Here is a 12504-nt window from a genome sequence, read left to right as displayed (position 1 = left end):
CACACATTAACCTATCACTCATTTTCTTCTCCCTTTCCAACCCTCAGTCTCCTCAGATTGTTCTGCATCATTGGTCTGTCTGCACAGGTACAGTTTATTGCCAATAACTGCAGGCACCCAAGTTTGACACATGAAAAGGTAAAACCTACCAATCTCTTCTGATGCATTTCACGGTGCCTTTCATGTTCTTTCCCCAGTTGCCATCATCCTGGCTTCTACATCACACTACTCCTGAGCAGAAACATGTTTTACTCCTGTACAGGAAATGCATTACCACATTCCCTGAAAGAACTACTACTTTGCCTGCTCCAACAAGCAACATAAAGGTACATCTGTGGTGATAACCCAGTATCTTTGGGATCACAACTGTGCCCCAAACCACTCATCAGCCCCCCAAGGAGATTGAATTTCAGCCTGAGCAACACAAAGGAGTATATTGTGGCCATCTGATGGACAGAAAGGGATTTGGGCTTTACAGTTTCTTTGAGTTTTCAAGCAATCCTGGGGTAACGTGACAGAAAGTAAACATCTTTCAAGTGAAAATATCTCATAATAAAATTGACATCCCATTTTTTTTCAGAACCAGTCTTCATTTCAGATCCATAATCATTAAAAGAAACCATCTTCAACTCAATTGTCTGAGCAGAGGAATGCCGAGCACCACTGTGTGGCATTTTCAGTTAGCTGTCAGGTTTCATTTAGCATTCTGCAGTAGTCCTACAGCTTGGTTCACCTGGAAATTTTAAATGCAAATGTATTTCCAGGATGGCATAAGAAAACAATACCAGAATTTTACCTCACATGACAGCTCCTTGCTCAGTTCCATTCAACTCCCTTTTCCTCATTCCCATATACACAGATTTGCTGCTACTGAAAAAAAAAGGCTTAAACAAGAAAATTTTTACCTACTATTTTTTCCTATTGAAAGGCTTTCCCTCACCCTTGTATTTAAATAAACCTAAACCACAGCTTAAATAAAGCTTTAAAATTGCCTACAGCTCCAACTTGAGACACAGAGAAGGCACGAAACTTCTTTAATGGCAGGGAATAACAGCACTTAATTCAAATCATCCCCATACGTTATTTTCCATCTTCCAAGGGCTAAATATGCACTAGCTAATTGATCTCTTTTAGCCACACCTCAAACTCACCAGTCTTATCCTAAGAAACCAGGGGAAAGCAAACACCTCCAAGAGGATGTGCTGCTGGACAAGCATTTGTCATCTTTTTTCTCTTCTTTGTGCTCAGTGTCAATGATTCCCGGGCCACAGACGTAGGCAGATAATCACCAGCTCTCATAATTCAACAGTTCCTTCAGAGGCTGTGACAGGGCTATTAGAGAGGCAAATTTTTATCTGACCTTTTTATGAAGGCATTTATTGAGCAGTGACATTGAACCACTTCAAACAGTGTTAAATGATCAGAACCAGACCTAATAGTTCTCCCCTAGTGCAAAGATGTTGTTGCCCACGTGTGAGAACAGCCACTTGTGTAAACAGAGGCACAACCTCAACACAGCTCAGTAGTTTGTGCTAAGCTACAAGGGATCAGAACACATTCTAGAAATTACAGTGCCTTTATGGTGCAGCAAAACAAGCTCCAATTTTTGCTTTAAAGAACAGCTTTTTGATTTGCATTTGGGATTTATTATCAAACACACACACAAAAGTGATACTTTAAAGGAAAACAAAGAAGTAGGACAGGTCAGCAAGCATGAATGATCTGAGTCTCCAGCTCTGGACCACTCTACCATGCTGCAGTTAATATCCATATTTAACTCTACTGTTGAAAGAGAAAATACTATTTTTAACTGTTACCTATTATTTTCTTCAGAGATTAAGTGCCACATACAGTTTATTACTGTATTTACAGAGCTTTTCATCAACCCCGATGGTTTCTACACTACAAAAAAACCAAAGTATTTTACTGGCATGCCTTATCGTTGCTAGATTTTACAACTGTAATTCTATCTGTTGTAAAAACTAAATGGAAGTGCCTTCAGAATGGAAGTAGTAGGAGTTATGACTGCAACCCAAGGATCAGATTTTTTTAAGTGCTCAGAGTGTAATTTTCTTATGCATTGAAGATTGATTCGGCTTACACAGACACATCTCCCTCACTGCTCCCCAAAGCACTCTGGATATAAAAGTTTCAATACTGAAAAGAAAGACCTGAACATCTAGCAATTAACTCTGGAGCCTAAAGACAAGCTAGAAGTGTTCAAAATCTGTCTCTGTCTTGGGTGATGAGTAAGTACTTCTGGAAATTCCTCTTACGCTCCGTCTCTTCTGCAATGTCATTTTTACTGAGTTCCACTGGGACTGTGTCTTAATTCCATATTCCTTCTAGAGATTTCCCCTAATTAGATTATTAATAAGAAACAGAGAAATGAAGCATTTAGTCACTCAATCAACAATGTACATTACCGATATGAAATCCCTGTCAATACATGTTTCATAGTAAGCCACTTATCAGTAGTCTACCACAGAAAAACTAGATTTACACACTGTATTCACCTGACTCCCAGAATGAAGTTTTAGTTCTGCTTTGGCTATGGGAGAAGTTACAGGCAAAGAACAGTTTTGCCAGGCAGTACCACAGCTCTACATTAAACTATGTACTAGATGACAAGTGGGTCCATTATTCTATAGCTGGCCAATAGTAAACTATTCCTTTAAATAAAGTTGTAAGAAAGCTACCTAATAATCACGTAATAGTTGTCTTTTCCTAAAAGCTAACAGGTGCAAGAGATGGAAGAAATTACAAGAATTTTTTTTGAATGAAGCATCAAAATTCAGCTTTAGACCTATCCTTTCTATTATTCATCAACATGCTAGTAAACACAAAACCTGATTGTTTCCTGCAATTTACCGTGACTTGCTTACAAGTATGCTAGCTGGAAATGATAAGCTTTACGAAATATAAACAATTTCCTTTAACCTTTTTTTAAGGCTGCTCTCTCTTGTTGCTTCTGCAGTATCAAAACACAGGCACACATCCAGCCTAATGCATTCCTGAAGAACATGAAGACACCCGACCTTTACCAATGATCACTTACGAGCTGCCAAAACTAACAGCAACCGCACACACACACACACACAGAAAGGGACAAGCTCATCTCCTGCAGGAGCCATCGGAGACTGTGTACTTGAGGGTGGAAACATGCAAAATCATTCTGCAAAAAGTATTTTACCCATGCATGGAGGTCTTACTTGCGTGAATAAAGCTTACAGCAGTCAGCCCACAGGAATCACATTTACAGCCAACTCCAGTTACCTGAGATCCCTATTCCAAACTGGAAGAGAAGGAGAGCAGTGTCTGCACAAACACTGAATATTCACGCAGGGAGTAAAATCTGCGAGCCCGAGCTCCAACAGTCCCAGGGACCATCCGAACGACTACCAGGGCTATGTCTCACTGCAGCTCATAGCCATAAACAAAGCCAGGAGCCTCCCGAGCCTACTGCTCTCTACAAGAGCCCCCGACCTTCCGCCGCCGCCCGGCCCGGGGGGTGCTCGGAGCCGCTCCCCGAGCCCCCGGCACCGCACCCCACGTCCGCCGCAGTAGGGGCCGGGCACAGACCTACTCTCCCTTCGCCCAGCTCTCTGGGGAGAGCCCCGGGCTGATAAGACTCGGCGGCGGCATCACCCCGTTACCCCGGACCGCACGACCCCCACTCACCGTCAGCCTCAGACGGTGCACCCGAGAGAAGAGCCAGAGACGAGGCCCAGCCCCAGAGGGTCAGGGGTGCTGAGCTGCCGCAGCCACTCCCCGAGCTCCGCCTGGGGCAGCGGCTGGCGTACAATGCGCGGCCGCGGCAGCCACGCCGGCGGGGCGGGGACAGGAGGGCTGGGAGACGGCCCCGCGCCGCCGGGAGGGGCGGCAGGGAGAAACCCGGCTATAAACCAGGACCTCAGAACCACCAGACCCACCCAACCTCAGCCCGGCAGGGCCGTCTGGAACACCACCCCCCACTCCGGGGGGTCACGGCGGGTCCTGTGCTTCGGCCGGCCAGGCACCGTTGGGCTTGTCGTGCAGCCCCCGGGTTGTCCTGCGGAACAAGCCCGGCCAATGGGCCCCTTCCCTGCTCCAGCCACAGAGAAAAAAGGGAGTAGCGGCCAGGCAGCGACACCGACACTTCGTGCCTACGAGAAAGGTGCACGTGGAGGCAGCAGCACATTCACACGTGTCAAGGAGAAATTATGCTGCTCACAGTGCTCCAGTGTTGGAGGAGCTGGAAAGACACTTGGAAAGCATCACACCTTTTTCCACTGACACGCAGACCAGGGTGTGCAGCGGTCCTTGCTGGAGTTTTGCTGGAGCATGTGGTGCAGCGTGGGACTGGCCAGAGTGTGCTTCGCAGCCCCTGATCAGCCAAAACTGGTGGTTTCGCCAGGGCTGGAAGGGGTAGTTTTGATCCGAGTTATGGGATTTTAGGTAAACCTTGCAGGGGTTTGAACCAAAGGAGGTTTTCTAAAATCAATTCCAGCTTGACTTTCACCCACACCAAATCATGGCTTGGTTGGGGTATCTGGCAGGCATTCATACCTGCTTCAACTGTCCTGTTTGAGGGAATGACAGTGCCAAAAAGCAAGTTCAAATGACAGCTGTGTTTGCTTATTAGTGCCATGTCACAGTACCATAGGTTTCAACCTACATGGTCTTAGGGACTGCTAATGCTTCACAGTTTTCCACTTCCAGTGGAAGCTGGACATCACCACTTACTGTAACAATTTAATCCAGTTTGCATTTGAACTAGAACGACTTTAAACAGTGACAGTATATGAAGGAATCTAATAGAGGAGAAGTAAGGATCATACAAAGAAGTCCTCCTTGGCAATGTTCTGGGCAAATTATTACACTTTAAAAGCAATTTTTGTCTATTTCCTGACTGCAAAGAAAACAGCAGCAGTGTATGAGTTGTTATTGGGTCATTGTCATATATACCAGCCAAATTCATTATGTCTTTCATGATTAAATCATGAAACAACCAAGTTCATGACTAAGTAGTCCAAGAGTCATGTAAGCCATAAAGCTACAATCCAGCATAAAAGTAAGCTATGATTTTTCATCATCTTAAGTGACCCAAAAATCTGAGAAAGACAGCTTTGCCCTTCTAAATCTTCAGTGGAGTAATGAGAGGAATTTCCCCAGTTGCCCTTGTCCCTGAATGCAAGGAAGAGTTAATCTTAGAATTGGGGAGCAGTTTCTTCTCCAAATCTGGCATTTTTTTCAAACAGTAGGTCCCTAGGACAAACTGAAGCCCGTGGAAGAGACATTTTCATCACTGTCTGTTTTAAGTTATCTCTGTTTAATAAAATCTAAACCAAATGATTAAAACACAATTATGTATCATGCAAAGGAACCTGAGTTGGGTCTTTGATCCAAGTGTTACAGAATCACTATTGGTTCATCCTTTTTTGGTAGGAAAGGGTATCTGAATTTGTCATCAGAAGCCCCATATACATTCATTTGTTTATTCAACAAATCAAAAATGCACAGGTTACCTTCTTTCTGGAAGTTTTCCAAAAGCTTTGCTTTAAAAACTACAAGTAAACAAAAACCCAAGAGAAATTGGTACTTTCAATGAACTTTAGTGATGACTAGAGGATCATAGCTAGAGCTGAATGAGTTCTGTACTTTTCCGCAGCTCAGCTGGCTTCCATCAAAACTAGCATGGGCACTAAACTTCTGTTAGGAACCTCTTATGGGATCAGAGCCTCACTTTGCTGGATTAATTTGTGATTATGCTAGGTGGGTGAAATACCACCCCAATATGCTATCTTGGTGTGAGAAATACTTAGTTTTCACTGCAGGAAAAAACACTAAAGAATTCAAATAAATCTTGTTGCCAGATGGAGTCACATCTGTCAGAGTACTTTGCTAACAGTCAAATGAATCCAGCTGCATTAGAAAAAACACATCACTAGCAACATCTTCGTACTTGGGTCTAATCTGCATGTTTACACTTCTTGGTAGTGTAAGTGCAGGAGATGATGGGCAGAGTTTAGTACAGCAGAGCTACACCAGAAACAGTTCTAACACGGAGAACATGGTTCAGAGAAACCATCAACTGATTTTGTTGCTCCCTGTCAGTTCCACACAGGTATAAGTGCATCAGGAAGCAGACTAGGAGTGCTATAACTGCAGTCAGACCCAGTTCCCAGGACAGAAAAACTGCCTGGTGGAGAGTTATCTGTACATAGGAACCAAATATTAATTCTTCCCCTGCCAACCATGTTAATCACCAGGGCAGCCTGAGTGGCAGCAGTAAAGTCCAAGGTGAGCAGTGAGAACATCTGTAGAAGTCACGCTGGGTTGGACTGCCAAGCTCAAGGCCGCTCTTAAAGAAACCTGGTCATCCATGCACTGCTGGAGACCTTGGCGCTCATATTCTCACGCTGCCAAAGAGACAGGAGATTGGTAAAGTTAATTTTAAGCAAATGTTTCCTGATGCCTCATATGCTGAGGTGCACATTTTTCAGATGTCTCAGTTATGGCAGCAGAAAGAGTTTTTAGGGCTTTGGGAAATGAAGGGTGATAGCTGGTAGCGGATTTTTGTGTCCTCAGCAGTTCCCAATTATGAAAACAAAGTCAAACGTCTTGCCTCCTGAAGTAAAAGCTGCCTAACAAAGTTGTGGATGGAAGGAAATTCACACCAGAACAAGCACAGGAAACCACAGACCTGCAGAAAGGATGAATTAATGGAAAAAGTTTGATGTCCTGATACTGGGGAAAGGCTGTGGAAAAGTGCCATCTCACACTGTGGAAGAATATGACTGCCAGAGTGGCCTCAGTTAAGCCATTGCATGCCCACTCCAGGCAACTTCATTCCACAGGTATTACTGGAGACATATTTCCCTCCATCTGCAAGAACAATAACTCACAACCAGTCATTTTTTTAAACTCCTGAAGTAAGAGCAGAGACAGCTCATTTTCCACCAGCTGGTTAAAATTAATAAGAGGCCAAATTTATTTTATTGGACACAGTTACAATGTTGGTGTGCACATTTGTTCTACATGTCCCTACTGTTGCATCTCCTCAAATGACACAAGGGATTGTTGTCAGGGAAGTTGAAGATGGGAAGCTCAAGGGATGTCATGACGAACTATAATCACAACTTTTTAAATAGGGCTTGTAGTTCCAAAGGTACAGTGACAATGAGTTGGAAAAGGGAACTCACCGAGGCAACCAAGGCCCAAATAAGTGGTTAAATAACTTTCTCAGCTGTAGGACAACTGAGATAAAAACCTCTAACTTCTAGTTCTTAATGGAGCTGTAGGCCTTTGGTTTCTTCCATAGCCTGAATATCTTAGAAGTTGGATGCTTGTCTCAGGCTTCTTCCCTTCTCTAGCCACAAAGTAATTACCACCTTAGCATGGAACCCTCTCTATTGTTTCTTGGCTAGTGAAACTGTTCACTTCAGAAGTCTGTTTTTTTCATCTGAAAAGGAAAAAATCTCTGATTAGGGATGCCTTCAGGCAACTCTGTCTTAATTTTTTTTCTTTATGAGCTTGTCGGTTTTTGCTATCAGCTGAAGATAATAGAAGTATTTAGGAATAGAGTGGGATTTTGATTTGCAAAGGGATAATAACTTGGTTTTTTGTAGTGTCTTTTATCCAAGAATATCAAATGCTTCACTAATGTTAATTAATTGGTTCTGTCATAGCATCCAGCTGAGATGCTGATAACTATTTTGTAAAATAGCTGCAATATGCAAAATGCATGTACAGTTACTTACAACAAAAGAGATGGCATGAGTTGCTGAAGGGTATGTAGCAAATCAGTGATGTACCACTGATGTGTCTGAGACATCCTATATTGCATCTCATACTGCTTCTCAGAGGTCCAAGAACTTTCCAGTTGCCTCTGCGTCCCCTTGGAGCGGATCCCACTCAGCCCGGTCAGCTCAGGATGCAGTCGGCTGCGGGGGCCAGCCTCCGGACTCCGGGAGACCAGAGGTCTGGCTCGTGGGTCCTTCCACAGGACCGCTGCAATGGAGGCAGGTGGTGGAGGGAGGAGGCAGACTCAGATCTGGGTGAAATCTGGGAAGTTTATTGAGCCCTCTAACACAACACTCCACCTCCCAGGGGTGCCCGGCTCTGAGTGAGCTCAGAAGGCACTTGCAGAAGGTTTTATGGGAGGGTGGTAACAAGGGAGGGATCATAGGAACAACCAATCAGAGGAGGGGAGGGTATGGTGAACAGGATGAAAGGCGCATAAGGAAACCAATCATGAGAGAAGAAGGGAGGGACCTTTTTCCCTTGGCCAATCACACGATGCCCTAGCCAGAGCTTTCTAGAAGCCTGGGAGGGGTACCAGCACGATTGGCAAGGGCCAGGGAGGAGACAAAGGAGGGAAGTAGGGTAATTGACAGAGAACTGGGAGGGTACAAACTGGGTAAATACAAGAGTACAAAATCTGAGGGGAGACCCGGACTAAACCAAACCAAAACACACACCCACATCCAGTGTCAAAGTATCTCCAGGTGTGCTGGCAAGTTATGCATAAGTACAGCAGTAGATGGCTGCCACCAAGGGTTCAGCACAAACAGGTTTGAACATTAGAAACACTTTTTATTTTGGAGTTGTTTTGGCCAGCATTGGAGGCTATATGAAATAACCCAGAAGTTTCAACTTGAGAGTCAGCAGAAAAGGAAAAGAAACTGCGGTTCAGCTAACATTTCAAAACCCAGCACTGTAGACGATGGAATTCAGTGCGGTGTCGGCCTGAGCAAAACTCCTTGTAACAGCACTGTAGTGCTCTGCAGAGATGCTGGCTGGGATCTCTGCTATTTTTGCATTTAGTGTTGCTTAAACACCCCCTTGGTGAAGTCTGGCAGGGGCCCACAGCCACAAGCCCACCATCCCAGAGAGGAGTTGACTATGAACCACAGTGGGGAGAGAGATCCTCCTTGTGTTCAATCTTGTCTTGTCAGGATTGGGTAATTTTTGAGTGAAGCATTCATTAGGAAAATCTGAAATTTTTGATCCCAGTCAGTGAGGCCGCCTTGAGAATACACAGTGCCTGAAAATGCCTGTCGAGAATGCCAGGGAACCAAGGTCCTGCTTTGATTCAACTGCTGAGTTTGCCGCCAGGTCTCACACAGTGTGTGTAGGAATGTTGGGGTTTTAGGAATTCTCCTGGGGTTTTTTTCTGTTAAAGGAAATTTCTCCATAAATGTTGCCCGGGGGACAAATTACTGGGTGCTTAAGAAAAACAAAAGACCTGGCCACAGAGGTGGGGTGCTGTAGAGGAATTCCTTGTGGAACAGGGGCATAGGATACCCCAGAAAAGCTTGGGCATCCCAGGGCTGTTGCAGAAGTACCCCTGACGGGGCCTCAGGCTGAAGATAGGCTTGCAAGGCACTTGCTAGCTGGCAGCGTTGAACAGCCTTGGGAAAAGATATACACTGGTCAGCTCCCCTGCTGCTTAGAGGCTTTCTTGTGGGAATGGGGCATGAACTTTGAAAAAGTATAACTTGGTGAAGGTAAACAATAAAACTGGAGCACGATGCTCAAATTGTATCAGTGTTCGTGTCGTGACTCCGGCTGGCTCTTCTGCACCTGGGACCCCCCCCCCCCCCCACTAAAGGGTGCATCTTGCTACTTATTACCGCGGGCCTGGTTCCTACGGCATATCACCGTGTCCTGCAGCCATAGGGAGGAGGAGGAGGAGAAGATCCAGCAGGCAGGAATTGTGCAGCAAGATTGATTTATTTAATTATTTTACAAACCTTTTATAGACTTTTTTCTTCATAGTCTAATTGGACAAAGGACCAGCCACCCCTTGGGGGTGATTGGCCAAAATCCTAAAACATCCATTATCAAAATATTTTCTACTATACCATAAACAAGACTTTTCAAGGTTGCAGGTGGCTTGGTTGTTTACATTCCCTGCTACCTTTTCTGCGAGAGAGAAAAGTCTCTCACGGACTTAGAAAAATAACAAGAAAATCCTCGCTAACAACATTTTTGTACCTACAGCTACTTTTTTTTTTTCACCTGGGTGTATGGGCGGTCAGTTCCCGGCGTTTGGATGGAGAGAGAGGCTGCTCTTCGGCTGCCTTCCTTCTACTGGAGAAACCCCGGGATCCCAAGCCCACCTTTCCCTGCCCCGCTGGGAGCTGGGCCGTGGCCACCCTGCCCCCGCCGTTGCTTCTAGCCTTTGCTGTGTTGTACCCCTGCTCACCCTGCCTGCCCAGACCTCTGGGGGGGTTCCCACCACAGCTCTGCAGTTTTGATACATCTCATCTGCCACCTGGGATTTGTGCTCATCCCTGCTGTTCCAGCCTGCTGTTCCAGCCTGCTGTTCCTGAGGGTCCGGCCGGACACCAGGATCAGCTGCCCAGGGGGTTTGTGAAACCTTTGTTCCATCTCTTCCCGGGATCCCAGGCCACCAGTGCCGCGTGCTCCCCGAGCTCGCTCCGGAGCGCCCCCTGCAGCTGCGGGGGAACCATCGCACCTGCCCTGCTCACCGGGAGCCACCAGCGCCCCTGCCGGCTGGGACCAGAACTGCACCCGAGAGGAAAGGGCCTGACAGCCGAGAAGGCTGGCACTGGGTTTGTGATTGTTTGCTGTTACTTCCATAGTTATTGCTGCTTGTTTACCTTGTTATACACATATAAAATAATAAAGAACTGTTATTCCTATTTCCCATATCTTTGCCTGAGAGCCTCTTGATTTCAAAATTATAATAACTCAGAGGGAAGGGGGGTTACATCTGCCATTCCAAGGGAGGCTCCTGTCTTCCTTAGCAGACACCTGTCTTTTCAAACCAAGACTAGGAACAGAACTACAACTGCGACTGGCTGCTTGAGGGAGGATCCGTCTCTGTCTTTTCTTTGTAACTATTAATTTTGGTGTGAATTGTTCACTATGAACTGGGCAAAGAAACAGGCTCTTGCCCTGTGACCTTCCTGTTGGACATGAGTGTTGCGGTGACCCAGCCCACTGCGGGGCTGGGGCAGCGTGATGCCAATCAATCCCAGCCCATCCCCTGGATCGAGCTTCTGGAAGAGACAGACTCAGAGGGTGGGTCGAAGGGCAGCTCAGAAGCCTAAGCCGCACCCCCCCTGGGCGGCGCCCGGGTACAAGCTGCCTCCCCCCGTTCGGGAAAATTCTCGGTTACTTGGTTGTTCACTGGTTCTTTGTTATAACTCCTGCCTCTCAGTTTCCCCCAGTGGTTCTTGTTAAATTGTATCCTCCCCCTGGCTTGTAACTCATTGGTTGTTTTCCCCTTTCACCGCGGTTTTCAAACGCTCTGTAAAACTGAGGACAAGCCTCAGGGGAGGATCCCATCGCATTCCATCCCTTCTGAGCTTGTTTGGGTTGCGAAACTTCTAACAGTAAACTTGTTAGGAGGCAGACCAGAACAGCCTCTCTCTTCCTTTGTCTCCGAGCTAACGTGAGCCTGTACTAACGGCTCCTGCCGTGTTCCCTCTGCAAAGAAGCCAGCTAGATAGCTCAGCCAGCAGCACTTTTTCCTGATACCAAAGTCGCTCCAGCAACGCACAGAAATAACGCAGCTGGACTCTCTCTGACCTGGGGCACGCCAGAGCTCGTGCCTCGAACACAAGTACTGTGTTAGGCTGGCGCACCAAGTGTGGGGCTCACACGAGTGGATCCCTGCAACGTCGTGGCTGTTGGTGGACAGCGATAAGAAGTGTCTTTGGACCTGCCAACGCCTCTCAGTGCAGTCTGCTCTGTTTTAGGAGCAGTGTCCTGAGAGAAGACTGCTAAGTCCCACTGATTGTGCACTGAACTGACTTTGGAGAGCAGCCGTGCCTTGGAGAACACCACCTGCGCTTTTTAATTTGGGACTGGACGCCTTTTAACTGATTTCTGAAACTTGTGTGAGTATCCCCGGTCCCTGATACTTTGTTTCTTTTTTCATTTTGCGGGTGGCAGGTAGAAGAAGTGCTGAGAGAGAGATGGGATCAAAACTCCCATAGCCCCAAAGAGAGGTTTTTCTCCAAGTTGTGAAATTCCTTGAAGTTAGTGGTTTTAAATTTTCAAAGGGTCTGTTAAAACAGTTTGTTCGCTGGCTTTTCTTTTACCTTCCTCAAGTGTCTCCCACAAATTTAAAATCTCCTGCCTTCTGGCAGGCTGTGGGGGATAAGATTACTGATTTAAAGCGAAAAGGAGACTCCTTTGGAGAAAAATTCTTTCCTCTAGTTCTAGTCTTTCGGGACTTGCATAAAATGGATCAGAAAGTAAAAGAAAAGCACAAATCCCCTCACAGTTCTTCCCGTATCCATCCTTCCTCCCCTCCTGTTCCTCGTCCCACTTCCCCTTCATTGGAAAAACCGAATGGGGTGATATGTCCAGAGGCATAGAATTGCTCCCTTCTCTCTGGCCCCTCTCGGTCTTTTTGGCCACCCTGTCAAGTTAGCCCTGGCCGAGCTGCCTCAACCTCTTCCCAAACCCTGTATCCCTCGCCCTCTTCCCCAGCTGTAAGCCCAGAAAACTGTTCTAAACGCTGTTTGCTATTGTCCCCCCCCC

At 46.2% G+C, this 12504-nt stretch overlaps 1 protein-coding gene across 3 annotated transcripts in view; it reads right to left on the bottom strand.

Moving 5' to 3' along the window:
• Positions 1-3850, bottom strand: part of PRR5 (proline rich 5) — a 99142-nt gene extending 95292 nt beyond the window's left edge. For 2 of the 3 annotated variants that reach the window (XM_042050653.1, XM_042050657.1), the window contains exon 1: positions 3682-3850. The gene's annotated coding sequence lies outside the window, so the exon portion shown is untranslated. The remainder of the gene's footprint in view (positions 1-3681) is intronic. The other variant, XM_042050654.1, reaches the window with a different exon arrangement.
• Positions 3851-12504: the final 8654 nt, after the last annotated feature.

The sequence above is a fragment of the Corvus kubaryi genome, unplaced genomic scaffold (assembly GCF_017639235.1).
Source record: "Corvus kubaryi isolate FWS band 111438036 unplaced genomic scaffold, C.kubaryi_AGA036_p1.0 74, whole genome shotgun sequence".
Classification (NCBI taxonomy): domain Eukaryota; kingdom Metazoa; phylum Chordata; class Aves; order Passeriformes; family Corvidae; genus Corvus; species Corvus kubaryi.
The sequence above is the reverse complement of the archived record's forward strand: the minus strand, read 5'-3'. Positions and strand labels throughout refer to the sequence as shown.